Here is a 15093-nt window from a genome sequence, read left to right as displayed (position 1 = left end):
GTGTGTGTATGTATGTATATACAAACATATATATGTATATACCTACACACATACACACATACATATATACATATAGATATAGATACAGATATAGATGGGGAGGTAACTATAAAACAGGATTTCCACCAGAAAATGATATAAAAATCTCAAAGAGTTTTACAGTTGAAAGGTACCTTAGAGATATACCTAGTGTAATTCATTTAGAGTCATGGAACTGGGGTTTCTATCTGGCCCCATTATGACCCTGGACCTAGTCCATGGATCTCACAGCTTCTTCATCTTACATATAAGACTATTATGAACTCCTTCATTTTATGCATATGGAAACTGAGGACCAGATCTAGAATTCTTTTCATAATACTATTCTTTTAAGGTGTTTCCTCAGTTAAGATTTAAAAAGTCCATTTTCTTTACTAGTTTTACTTTATTAGTTTTTTTTTTTAAGAAGATGATGATTGAGGTATTTTAGAATATCCTTAAACAGAAGATATTAAAATAGGTTAGATTTTAATCTGTCCCAGATGCATCTTGTCTAATAGGCATACAAGTGGTCTGACTAACTGACCTCTCCTGGCTCCCCCAAACCCCGTGCTGCATTCAGTGTACACAGAGAGGGCACATCTTGGGCTTTTGAGGAGCTAACTGTTAGATGTTTCTACATTAGAAAAAATTGTGAAGCATGCAGTACTGGCTGCCAGGGCACTGAAAGTTGACCTGGTGCCCCCACCATGTCATGGGACTGATCATGGTGAGCCAGATACTCCCTGAGCTTAGTGGCTCTTTCCCATGGCCAAAGTTTCCATTGGTTTGAGAGAGAATTCCACAGAGGCTAATGGAATCTGGCAGAACAAACATCATTGGTCACTTCACAGTGGTCAACTTCAGGCCAGCGCAGTTTAGGACTCATCAAAAGTCTCTGTCCTCTTAGGGTTTTGCTACCACACAAAAATGTAAAATACAGGGTGGTTTGAGACCTAAACCATGAATGGAAATGGAGCAATGATCTAATTAGAACTTTATTACTATCTCTGATGAAGTTTAATTGATTTTTCAACCTTTGTGGCTATGGCCAGATACAGACCCCTTCACTCCACTTTGGCTGGTTATGCAGATGGTAAGGGTGAAAGTTGGAATTGAACCCAGACCGTGTAGACACTGAGCCCGGCACTCTCTGCTGTGAAGCCATAATGCCTCTGTAGGGAGCTTATCTTCATCTGCAGATAGGGAACATCCTCTGGAGCTCTGTACATCAAATCCTATTCCACCTCACAGTCATTCACTTTAAGAAGGAAGAAAAGAAGGGCAGTTTTCAATGGGAAGGTTTTGTGTTGGTGCCCTTTGCTCCCGCTTTCCCAGTCAGTGAAAGTTGCTTCTGGCTGGCCTTTATTTTCCTTTGAAATGCCCCCGGTTCAGAAAATCCAGAAGTCAGTTGATTCAATGGAGTCCACCTCTACAAATATGGATACCACAGGAATACGGGCCTGTAAAGTCACTTTTAGGAGAACACACTCATGACAAGAAATAGAATCAGTCCGGATGAAAAGAAATGGAAACGTTCAGATTCTAGCTTGAAACATTCCCCTGAGATGGCAGCTTTTGAAAATTACATCATGAAATATTTCAAAGCTTCTGTGTGCTGGAGGAAGCAAAAGCAACTTGTCAATATTACTTGAATTTTAGTGGCTTAATTTGATTTAATTGTTTAATTGAATGCTCTATATGCTTATGCATATATGCTCTTGGAAAACAAAACTGTCAGGAAAGCTCAGATTGGAAATGAAATCCCTGACTCCCTGATTGCGCCTGCTCTGCAGGGCAGATGCAGGGTATCCTAACGCTGAAACTTAAGCGTTATACGGCTAAGGGAGAAAGAATGTTGAATTTGGAATCAAAGGACATGAATTCAAAACTGGATTCTACCACTTGCTACCTTTATGACTTATTGCAAGTCACTTAAAGTCCATTGAGCCTCAATTTCCTCATTGGTCAACTGAGGGAGTTGGATTAATGATTTCCAAAGTCCCTTTTAACTCATGATCGTAGATATGTGGAATGTACATACTTCAAGCATACTGTTGGGGAAAGATGGTACAAAAGTGGATCCCTGTGGAAAGATCATTTTCAGAAGAACCATTAATGTGTGGTAGAATTCTAAAAAGAGAGATTTCTTTTGAAAAGAGAAGGCATGCTTCTTCTTTTCATGTCCTTCCAGATATTAATTATAAGTTGCCATTGAAATACTACTCACTGATATGATTCAAATGCAAAGAAATGACAATGAATATACTTGCTAACCATGTTTCCCCCATCCCACCCCCGACAGGTATCTGCCAACAGAGATGAAACCATCCCTATTTGGATGACTTTATTTGCAAGGCCTTCATCAGTGATTAGAATTCTATCATGATCCTTCTGTTTAGAAGTTTTGCCAGGCGGGTAGAGATCTCTAATCTCTCCTGCCCTTTTCTTTAAAAGTAGTATGGCTTTCAGGTGCTGCTTTTAGTACAGCCCTAGTCCTTGAAGTTCACTTTATTAATAATTACACACTAATTTCTTTAGAACTAAATAGACCCAAAACGAAACCTTCTCACATTCTCAGATGGATCTGTAGTGTTGTCAGAGGAGGTATTATCTAATCGAGTCAGGAAGACCTGAGGTTGAATCCTGCCTCAGATGTTTACTAGCTATCTGACTCTGGTAAGTCCTCCTGTAGCCTCAGGATTATTATCTGTTCAAGGGGGATCTATAACACAGAATTGTTTTGGGAATAAAATGAGATCATATAAGTAGAACATTTTGCATGTCCTAAAGGGATATATATGCATATATGATTGTATATGTATACATATCTATCAATTTATCTACACAGTCACACCTGCTCATCTGGATTTGCTCTTGTCCCTTAACCTTTAATAAATGGATAATGGGAGTTAACCTGAGATGCTGAGAGGTTTTTTTGTTCTCTTGTCATTAAGAGAGTACCAGTGGAATTTACAAGGTATCCATTGGTTGTATAAATATTCCAGCCGATTATTTGACAGTGGGCTGTGCATTCTTTAAAAATCCATACTTGTTATTGCATCAGTATATTGAACTCTTTTTGTGGAAACTCTCCTCACTGCTTTGCAAATTATAATCTAAATTGTCCTGAAGCACTGTGAGGATGAGGTTTTGTTTTTCTTTTGGTCACTCAACTGACCATGTATCAGAAGCAAGACTTGAATTCATATCTTCCTCATTCTAAGGCCATTCCTAGTTATATTGCCTCTTCATGGGATGATACATTTTAAACTGAAAGGGATTTTACAAATCACCTAACTTATTCCTCACATACTGTGACTTTACAGAAGGGAAAAATAGAAGCCAGGAGCTAGATAGTGATTTGTCAAAGACCCACAGGTCATGAAATGACAATAGTCAGGGTTTGAACCAAGCTCATAGGACTTCAAGCACTGTGTTCTTTCCATTAGAACATGTTGCTTAAATTTCTGGTTGCTTAAGAAAAGCTAAAAGAAGCTCTGCTTTTTTGACATGTGAGGTTTTAAAATGATTTCATAGTCAGTTTGGGGAATATCTTTCAATGAAGGATTTCTAAAATAGGATCACATCTTGTCTATCCAGGCTTGCTTAGTTTTACTCCTGCCTTAAGTCAAATGGAGGACTTGACTAAGATGACAGAAATTATGACATCCCGAAGACTTAGGGAAGCCCCCCCTTTTTTATCTGTCTACATCAAAGCATTTCCCATAAAGATAGAGGATAAAATTCAGGTTAAATGACTCAAGGACTGCCTGATGTTGTTGCTGAAATGACTATCGGTATGGTCCTCCTAACTTTAGAAAACAAAATGTGTGTGTGTGTGTAAATAATGGTGAGTAAAAGTCAAGAAAGTTTAATTTTTTTCACTTGGTTGAAGACCTAAAAAATAAATCTAAGCTTTTGTGGGCACATCTTTTCAACTGGCTTCTTAAAGGCACTTGTGTCATGAATCAGAAGACTTGTGACCTCCGAGGTTATTCTCTCTGATTACCATACACTGTCCCTCTGACAACAGTTTAGAGAGGTGGCCTTAATTGTCATGTCTAACATGTATATAGCACTTTATATACATTATCTCTGTTGATGCAACAACCCTGGTTGGTGGCAATGCCAATATTATTCTCCTTATGTCTAGATAAGGAGGCAAAGGCTCATAAATGTGAAAGGATTTTTCCAAGGTCACTTGGATTATAAAAGGTAGAGCAAGTATTTGAACATAGGTACTGGGTCTCTCTGGGAAGCTAAGTGGCTCAATGGCTAGAGAGTGAGACCTGGAGTCAGGAAGACCTGAGTTCAAATCCGGCCTCAAATGCTTACTAGCTCTGTGACCCTAGGCAAGTCACTTAACTCTGTTAGCCTGAGATGGAGGAGGAAATGACAAACCACTCCAGTATCTCTGCCAAGAAAACCCCAAAGGGGATCAGTCACAACTAAAAACAACACTCAATCTTGCCATATGTAAATCTTTTCACTTCAAAATGCCCCAAATTGCTTAGTCTCTTTGTTCTTAGGTTTTCCTATCTATTGAGTTTAATCACTCTTGCAAGGTTCTTTTGAAAATTTTGAGTGTTATAGAATTATCCCTTCCATATTGCAAGGGTTAGGAGCATGGTGCCCCCACAATCTGAAAAATCTGGAAAAATTTTTTGGCTCTTACCTTCATCAGAGAAGTCTGACTATTTTCTTTCATGGGATGTTTATAGTACCTTATTGTAAAATTTGGGTTAAGTATTTGGTCATAGGCTCTTGTCATCTGCTGACCTTTGCATGCTGTCTACAGCTTCCTCAGAACTCCCCAGAATTCCCATTTCCTTTTTTTCTCCATTTACTTTCTTAAGCTGACACATGATGCATTGAAACCTTGATGGGAAAAGTCATGATGTAGAAGGGATGAGTATAATACTTTGTGTATGATATATCTACTCCCCTTCCTGATGTGTACAGCATGCACACACACATGCACACACACACCCACAAATATTGAGATCCCTCCTTATGATGTTGTATTAAGTGTATAGAAACTCGGCAATTAGCCATTTTTTTTAAATTTGGGGCAAAGAGAATGAAATGAGTTGATGGAACTCACCTAGGCTATATCAGAGGAAAAGAAAAACAACACGGAGGATATGGTCACCATCATATAGAGTGAGTCTGGGTGGCGAGGAGCTTCTACAGACTATAACCACTAGGGATGCTGTCACTAGGCAGCAAATTCCTGGTCTGGGACAATGCTATTGGCTGCCTCTAAATGTCGACAACTTGGGACAAAGTCCCATTCCTCTGCCCTACTTGTGTCTTTACTCATCTTTGCCAACTTATAAAATGAATTAGTGGGTGTCACTAGTAATCATCTTTTACTCAGTCCTGGCTATCAAAAGTGACCCTTTCTGTTTCGCTCCTTTCTGAAGAGAGCTTGCGCTTCTGTCGAACTGCTGAACCAGCATCTGATTTACTTTACGGGGAAAGGGTTCTCTAAAATTGCTTTCACGAATCACCTCATTCTAAAAAGCTCTTGGTAGACAGTAGGATCATTTGACTTTTCGTGGATGGTAGGAGGGCTTAGAAATACTATCCAGGGCATTCTCAAATGATTTGTTCTTCAAATACTTCTCTAACTGGGGAAAAATCTCTTGGGCTCATTCTTCATGTTGCTTAAAAGTTATATTAGGTAGGTGAAGAATGAATATGTTAAGGAGTAGTTCCTGCAAGAAAGTTTATGGTGTTGTTTTAATCAAATAGACAGAATGAGATTCTACTTCACAGGCTATTGCTTAGAGGCAAAATAGAAGGGAGAGGATAATTCTTGTTGCTGAGGCCTGTCTACACCAAAGGTGACATCAGATTTGGTAAGATCGCTTTCTCTTTTGTAAACTTCTGATTTATTTGTATTTGCTTCCATCCCATAGTAATCTATCAAGGTTCCTAGTACCTGACATCAGTTTCTTAGATGTCTTTTTTCACCCCAGAAAGCAATTAGGCTGTGGCAGTATTATTGGTTTGAGAGGCTTTGAGCAGATCTGGACAGGTTAATATACTTAAAATGCATACTATGATAACACCTGTCACAGAACTGAGAAATAGCAAAGGTGCTACGTTGTGCCAGTATGCTAGAATTCTATTTTTGAACTCAGCTTATAGAAAGTCTTTTCATCAATGGAGATCAGGAACTTGTCAGTAATGTATGGCTTTAATGATTTGCTTGGATCACTGAAAAATGGAATAACTTGCAAAAGGGGCCACACAATTAGTGCTTATCAGAAATAGGACTTGAGCCCTGGTCTTCCTATATTCATTATACTGTGTTGGCTTTCCTAGAAGTGTTATTATCCTTTAAAATATTCATGAAACTGGAAAAAAATTTAAACACGTAATATTGATTAGATTAAGTTTAATTTGAAAGGAAAGTTTTTCCACTTCAAATAGGAACGTTTTGCTTTTGATTTGTTAAAATCTACTGTTTTAATGCCATCTTCCCCTTTAACTACCACCCTTCCTCCAAATGCTCTGGGTGTCCTTGACGTGGCATTTTTTTAAGCTGTCAGCAATGTCACTAAATCTTATGAACCTCAAAATGGCATTGATAGAAAGTGGCCTTTCATGCCAGAAGATGAAGTATGTGTTGGCAAAATAAATCTCAGTTGATCATGGAAGGGGATATTTGATCTTTCTACCCCAAACATGATCATATAACATGATAAATCCCTCAGAGGGAGGGAGGGACACATGCTCTAGTTTGAAAAGCCCGGAATGTGGTTCCTAGGACAGTTATTGTTTCTTCTGGAGGAGCTTCTATGGCGCCAACGTTGACTTTATGGTGTAATTGTGAGACTCAAGTGTGATAAACCACATAAAATCAAGTATATATGTGCCAGCTATGACTGCTATGGGGTTCGATGCTTAGCACGGTGCTGGGCATATGGGAAGCACTTAGAAATGTTCATTTAGTGCTTGGATGATTTTAATCAAGCGAGATTTTATATATATTTATAATATGATGTATGTTTATTATTATATTTATAATATAAAATATTTGTTTTATATAAATATCTAAAATTATATTTATGTATATATTGTATATATATATGTGTGTGTACATATATAAATATGTTTGTTTGTAAGTTGTATAGACCTATGCAAATATTATTTATTATTATTGGGAAAAAGTTGAGGAACCAGCCATTGTATAGGTAGAGGGTTGGCCTTTACCCTTGGAAAGCCTGGGTTGAAGTCCTACCATTGACATGTAGTAGCTGTAGGACTCTGGACAAATAAATCATCACGTTTTCTGAGAACCAGGCAAGTCTTCAAGACTCTAAAGTATGATATTGGGAGAGGCAGTTTCCACACTAGGATTTTCTTCCATGTTGCTTAAAAACAAACAAAAAGATATTAATAGAGATAGTTTAGTTAGGCTGAGTTAGGAAAAAGAGTATCATGTAAGACTGGAGTCTGACCTACTTTTTTTTAGTGACAAATGTTCTTTTTCATATTATTCCTCTTTCTTTTTCTCTTTCAGATATTGGGAAGAGTAGAGGGCAGTGGTCTAAATTGGACCAGAAGAGGTCAGAGTAGTTTAGAGACCAAGGTTCCAGAGACTTGCAGAGTGTAGGTGACATCCTGCTTTGGCATTTGGCTGTCTAGTTCACCATGGAGATTATTTTCAGCATCTATTTGTTAAGGGTGCCCCAAATTTCCTCCCCTATTTTTCTCTCTCATCCCCAACTCAAATTCTCCTCCAAAGAGGATGTTCTCAGGTAGATGTTAATCAAATATATGGAAACAGCATGAGGATAGAAATAAAGGGAGAGTTAGGGATACCTAGAATTTAACATGGGGCAGTTAGGTAGTGTGGTGGGGTAGAGCGCTGGGCTTGGAGTGAGGAAGACCTGAGTTCAAATCTGGCCTCCAACACTTATTACCTGTGTGAACCTGAGCAAGTCACTTCACCTTGTTTGTTTGAAGTTCTTCATCTGTAAAATGAGCTTGTAAAAAAATGGCAAACCACTTCAGTATCTTTGCCAAGAAATTTCCAAATGGGGATATGGATAGTTGGATATGACTGAGAAGGATTTCTTTTCATGTTATCTCATTTCATCCTCACAGCATCTTTGGGATATAAGTCCCATTATTATCTCCATTTTATAGATGAGAAAACTGAGACTGGGATAATGAAACTTCCCCAGGGTCACACAGTTATGATGTGTCAGCGGGGAGTCTTGAACCTAGATCTTTCAGAGGGAGGAGATCTGTGATTTTTTTTTTATTTGCGTAGAGAACTTCCTGATGAGGAAATACTCTAACGATGCAGACTGGCACCTTTTCTACTGCTTACAGTCAAAACACTGCCAAGATCACTGAGACGTTGAGTGATTTATTCAAGATCACTAAGCCAGGATGTGTGGGAGGTTGGACTTGAAGCTAGCTCTGTGTGTACTTCACCACATTGTCTTTTGTATGAATAATAATAAATAATAATAGCTTACTTTAATGTAACTAAGAATTAGAAAATTATTCATAGGAATTATCTCATTTGGTCCTCACAAAAGTCCGAGAGACCAAGAGACAGAGCCAGAGACAGAGAGAAAGGGAGGAAGAAGAAGAGAGAGACAGAGACAGAGATGTCCTATTGGTATGATCTGTCAAGGAGATAATTTTATTTGGGAGGACCTTCTAGTTTTACTGGACCTCCCCAGGAAACTGCTCCTTCCTCCTGCAATGTAGTTCCTAGGGAATAAATTAGATAGAATGAGCTTTATTCAATAGCATGAAACAGTAAACTTCTTACTCTCCAACACTCTCCTCCTCACATTAGTAACTGAACCCCCACCCTTATTAAATCCAGAGACAGTTCTGAGATGTAATAGTAATACTTATTATTATAGCAATAATTAGCATTTATAAGTGGTTTACAGAAATGATCTCATTTATCCCCACAACAAACCTGATGTATACCCCATTTCATAGAAGAGGATGTTGAAGCACTTGAGGTTAATAGGGTTGCACAGATAGTTAGCGTCTGAGGCAGAATTCGATTCCAAGACAAGTTCTCTATCCATGACATCGCTCTAACTCTCTTAATTCATGTTGTGAGCCATCATTGATCTTTTCCTGCATGAAAATGAACCTCACCATGTATTGATTTATGGAGGCAGCTGATGGCTCATTGGGTAGGGCACTGGACCCAGAGTTAGGAAGACATGAATTCCAATCCAACCTCAGACACTTCCTAGCTGAGCAAGTCACTTAACCTTTGATTGCCTAACAAAATGGATCCACTGGAGAAGAAAAAGTACAGATTTACAGAGTCTTCCCCCCAAAAATACCCCTAAATGGAGTCATGAAGAGTCAGTCATGACCAAAATGACTGAATAACAACAAATACTGATTCATTTCAGACTGACATTCCCCCCCTTCTATTCTGCTCCCAAAGTGACTCTTAGCAAAGGCTTATTTCCACTGTTTCCACTTTATAGTCGTCTAATCTGAGATTTGGAAGGAGCCTCAGAGACTGTCTAGTCTCAGCTATGGCTGAACAAGTATTACTCCCCCAATATCCCTTAGAAATGAAGGTACGTAGGTGGTGTAGGGGGATGGAGGGCTGGATTCAAATCAGAAAGACCCAGGTTCAAAACTGGCCTCAGACACTTGCTAGCTGTGTGACTTTGGGTAAGTCACTTAACCTGTTTGCCTCATTTTCCTCATGTGTAAAATGGAGATAATGATACCACTCACCTCCCAAGGTTGCTGCAAGGATCAATGAGATAGTTCTATTGAACCATAAAGCCCTAAATAAATGCTATTATTGTAATCCAGCCATTGTTTGAACCCTTCCCAGTGAGAAAAAGCCTCCAAATAAATACTATGACCCTATGGCACTGCCCACCCCTGCTATAAAAGTAAAGATTCTTTATAGCTATATTACCTTATTTGCCTTGAACATATATTATATATATATATATATATATATATATATATATATATATATTTCATATATATATATATATTTCTCTCACTCAGAAGCTAATTTTCCTCAGGCTTATTACTCTCTTAATATGAAAACATGTTTGTTTGGCTGGTGTAACTTCAGCTCCCAGATTGACTCGAACTCAGTCCATGGATTTGAGCACCCCGGCAGCCAGTTTTAAATCAACAGATTAAAAATTCACCATTGCCATAACCTACCATAGCAGAATAACTGAAAGGTTTTGTGTATGAGAAACCAGCAACAGTAAATGACCATTTTGAGTTATAGGAAAGGAATGTGAGATAAGAAAAGGGCATCTAGCAGAACCCACCAATTAGATTTGAAAAGATCTAGGCTCGTAATGGAAAATTTGTTCCATCTAAACAGCCTTGGCTGATTCCCATGGTTGAAGTCTGCTTCTCCCTATTATGACAGGCTAAACCAGGCTTACTCACCATCTAAAGTATTTCATGGTTGCCAGGAGAAGCTGTGACCATTGTCAGACTCTCCTGGAATACCTGCCTGATTCCCCAAACTCCTTGACAATATCAGTTCTGCTGTTTAGAAAGCCCTCCTGTGCCCATCCACATCTGTCTGTTCTTCACTAAAAGTGCTACCATCCCCTTGTGAATAAGAATTCAGCAACCCCCAATACCAGTCTCCTATATTTTTTATCAAATGAAGACAGTCCTATCTATCACAGACCAGTTATGTAGCCCAGACTCCCTTTACCTGTGTTCCAGAATCTTTTGCTTAGAGTTCTACCTTTGTGAATGCAAGAATTCCAGGAAATGACTATATAGCAGACCTTATGGATCTTTGATCTCATCAGTGCTGTAGACAGTTCCCTCCACCAATAAAACAAAATCCAACTCAAGCAGTATTTATTTATCTCCTACCTGGGCTAGTCACTGTTATTGTACATTTTGTTATACTGTTCACTCGCTTCAGTTGTGTCCAACTCTTCATGACCCCATTTGGAGCTTTGCTGGCAAAGATATTGGAGTACTTTGCTGTTTCCTTCTGCAGCTCATTTTACAGATGAGGGAACTGAAGCAAACAGTAAGTGACTTACTCAGGGTCACAGTTCTAGTAAGTACCTGAGATCACATTTGAGCTCAGATCTTCCTGACTCCTGGCCAGGAGCTCAATCCGTTTCTCCCCCATCTACCTATCCACCTATCTACAAGGGCAAAAAATCAATCATTCAATCAATTAGGAAGCATTTATTAAGCCCCTCCTGTGTGCCAGGTACTATGCTAAAAAATGAAACAATATTTGCACTCAAGAAGATTATTGAGTGGAAACGCATATGCTGACAAGTACAAGAGAAGCAACAATTGGAAAAATCAGGAAAGTTGTCTTGTAAAGGGAGCCTTGATCTGAGCTTTGAAGGGATTCAAAAAGAGAGAGACGTACAGCGGTAAAGGCTTGGGGTTAGGGGATGATGGAATGTCATACACAGGAATCTGTAAGTGGGTCACTTTGGCTGGGATAAAGCGTGTGCAGAGTAACTGGAAGGAGGGGCAGCAGTTGGAAATGTCCAGAGAGATATATATTGGAGCCACTCTGAGAAGGGCAGCTAAACATAGGAATTAGTGTTTCATCCTAGAGGCAACAGGGAAGGACTGAGGCTTCTTGAACAGATCATAAGCCATCTATATATTTTTTTCCTACTGTGTGATTCTCGTCCATTGCTTTTTCTTCTTCTTCTTCAAATAAATCCCCTTTAGAGAATCTAATTAGTACCCAGGAGCCTTCCTTTGTAAGGGTACCAGCACATCATTCAGGCAATCTGCCTATTATTCTTCCTACCAGTGAGTGGCTCCCCTTCTTGAGAATATCATTTATACCACTTGGCACATGCAAGTCCCCTTTGCTAACATGCCACATTTTAATTATATCCATCGTGTGTCTTTTCCTTGCTCCTTGGGGTAACCTGCAATGTTGGTTCTTTTTAAGATAATGGCATTTTAAACAATTTTGCATTTTTTGAGAAATATTGGTATTTAAAATGTTTTTTTAATCATTTTATTTTATCTATTTGTTGACCAGCAATAGTCGGATGCTTCCTATCGCCAAAAGTGCTGCATAGATTGCGAAATTTGCTCCAGTGTGTGCTCTCCTACTTATGATTTCTGGGTCTAGTTCCCTCTGTGATGCCTGATTGGGGTTCTTCACTGGGATGATCATCTAACTTGTAAGAGGCAGCCTTAGGACAGGAGACTTCTCTGCCCAGCATCCAGCAGGACTCTGCAAAGATAAAGCTGGGCATCCCAAAAAAGTCTCAGTGAATCTGTTTCTCATTCAAGTTTATTGTACACTAATCAAAATTTTAAAAATAAAAAAAACTAAGATAATCCTATGTTTGACAATATAATGAAAATGTTATTGTCATTTAAAAGGCAGCATATGTATATAACATATCTCAGAGGAGGGGGAGGGAGAAATAGAATATAAAACTAAAGACTTAAAAAAATGTTTAAAAATGCTTTAATATGTAATTGAGGGAAAATAAAATATATTTTAACAAAGAAAAAAATAAAATGTTAGCAGCATAGGATGAGCTGTCTTCTCTTTTTCAAGGTTCTTATATAGGCTAATAGGAATGGAGAGCTTTGTCTACAAATTTGCACACTCACTTTTTTACACAGTGTACTTGGATAACCTGGGGCACTGTCTGAAATCAATAATGCTTTAAATGAGGTATTATAAACATTTTTCAATATTTGGGCTAAAATAACTTAAAAACCTGTCTTTGAAAACCAACTTAACCCTCTGTGCTTTCTTATTTGACAGTCAAAAGACTGGAAAAGATTGATGGCTGTAGCCTCCCAGAATGTGAGGATTTCAAGACCTATAAATAAACAGTGGTTTTAATTTACAATCCCAACAAAAGTGTTAGTTCATTGGCCCTCAAAAACAGGTTGAGTTTTTTTCTTAGAAATATAAGTTCTGAAAAGTATCCTTTTCTTAAAACCTGTTTCATCCACATTTTTTAAAAAAATGTGTTGATCAGTGTATTCACCTTTGATTATTTTATTCAAAATATCATTTCCTCTAAGGACCTGTTAGGTCCTTGTCTGCTCCATTCACCTCTGGGAATTTTAACTGTGTATCTGAACTTGATTTTATAAAACCACTGAACCAACCAACACTTGCCGTAAAGATTTCTTCACCATCCATTTCATTTCCATTTTCTTTCTCCTGCCTTAATTAAACTCGACACTTTTGTCTGAATGGCTGCTCTGCTTTTTTTATTGTAAGTCATACAAGTAAAAGATGCTCCATTTCTTTCCTTGTAACACATCCATTCCTTGTGATTTGAAAACTACAAAAAAAGAAAAGAAAAGCTGGTGCACCTTTGCCTTTTTTCCTTTTATTTCATCTGTGCGTTTTATAATATTCCATATCATAGATTCAGGCAATCCAGCGTCTTATTTTAGAATGACTCTGACCAGCTTCGTACCTTTCGGTTCCACATATCCCATTTTTGTTTAAGGCCATAATGACAAGCCTCTTCTTTGTTGCATTGGCAATATTTCCATCTGGTCTTCTTTATGTTCTTTTTGGTTAAAAAAATACATTATACAACTCCTGGTAATATGGTATATAGAAGCAGCACTTCACAAGTGTGATGAGAGCAAGTGGAGATTAAGGATGGGAAAGTATTAAAACTTTCAACTAGCTCCTACCTGGTATATTGATTGAATTGGGACTCATTAAGTGCCACCGGATATTTTATAATTCATGCTGAATTTGCATTCTTCAAGTTCACATTGTGGTCCAGCTGTAGTAGTAACAGGTCCACCTGACCCCAGGTCCAGCACTTTATGTGCTAATCTGGATATGCTCTGTCTGGGTCACAGAGATGCTTGCGGCAGGGCTAAAAAGGAGGCTTAATTCGGTACTGCCCAGATGAGTAAATATCACTTTATATTCCCTTAAGCATCACAAGTCAACCAGGTGTCATGCATTTAAGAGTCTTTTTATTCCATTGAAAGTCCTTATTTTTTAAAATGTGGAAAGTGAATTTTGAGAATATCTCATCTATCTCTAGACTTCAAGGTTAAAAAGATCTACAATAATGATTTTATTTTCTGAGTAATGGTGCCATTGGGAGAAAAGGCAAACTGTTCATGTAATGTACATGAAATTTGAACGGAATTATATGAGCAGAAAATGATTTTCAATTGCTGTAATAATCTTATGCAGGGGATTGAGAACGGGAATAGCAATTATACCGCACGTGGCCCAGGAGAGAGAGCGCTGCCCTGGGTGAGGAGTTAGGAAGACTTGGGTTCCCATCTTGTCTTTCATAATAGCTAGTTGTATGACTGAACAAATTGTGACTTGGAGCTCTCTTTCCTCAAACTGGAAAATTAGAACCTATAATACTACATTGTAAATTTGAAAGTGGTACTTAAAAGTCAGTTTACTCTTCTTTCTTTTCCATCTATCTTTTTTCTCTTCTTTTTCTATTAATCTCTTCTTATTTTTCCTACTCCTGATTCTGTGTGTGTGTGTGTGTGTGTGTGTGTGTGTGTGTGTGTGTGTGTGTATGTAGAACCCCCAGTATGGGAAATCCCTCACTGAAGCAGGTCATCTATTCAGCTCTAATTTCTCCATTTCGGGGGTCTCCCTAAGTACTAAAAGGCGAAATGAACTCCTTCTGCTCATCTGGCTAGTATGAGTTAGAGGTGGGATGTGAAGCTGGGTCATCCTATTTCCAAGGCTGTCCCCCATCCACTCTCCTACACTGCCTCTCATTCCCCTCCCTCCTCTTTCCTCATAATGACACTGTGAGGTAGGTAGGACAAGTATTATTGACCTCATTTTAACAGATGAGGAGCTTGCCAGAGCCAGGAGCCAGGTCCCTAGATCCAGGTCAGTACTTTTGCCACTTCTTTGGGTTGAAAAGGTGTCAGCTCTTTTTCCATGGAAAGTAAGGTGTACTTTTGGGGTTTGCTTTGAGGGAGGGAGCAAGTATTTAATAAGTGCCTACTATGTGCCAGGCCCTGTGCCAAGCATTTTACAAATTTATCTCATTGGATTCCCACAACAGCCCTGAGATGGGCTATGTACCTTCA

At 38.6% G+C, this 15093-nt stretch overlaps 1 protein-coding gene across 6 annotated transcripts in view; it reads left to right on the top strand.

The window, feature by feature from the left end:
* The window catches only part of INPP4B (inositol polyphosphate-4-phosphatase type II B), a 958716-nt gene that overhangs the window by 584812 nt on the left and 358811 nt on the right, over positions 1-15093 (top strand). The window contains exon 1 of one of the 6 annotated variants that reach the window (XM_072621131.1): positions 14843-14890. The exons of 4 other annotated variants lie outside the window; for them this stretch is intronic. The gene's annotated coding sequence lies outside the window, so the exon portion shown is untranslated. One more of the 6 variants, XM_072621130.1, reaches the window with a different exon arrangement.

The sequence above is a fragment of the Notamacropus eugenii genome, chromosome 6, assembly GCF_028372415.1.
Source record: "Notamacropus eugenii isolate mMacEug1 chromosome 6, mMacEug1.pri_v2, whole genome shotgun sequence".
Taxonomy (NCBI): domain Eukaryota; kingdom Metazoa; phylum Chordata; class Mammalia; order Diprotodontia; family Macropodidae; genus Notamacropus; species Notamacropus eugenii.
The sequence above is the reverse complement of the archived record's forward strand: the minus strand, read 5'-3'. Positions and strand labels throughout refer to the sequence as shown.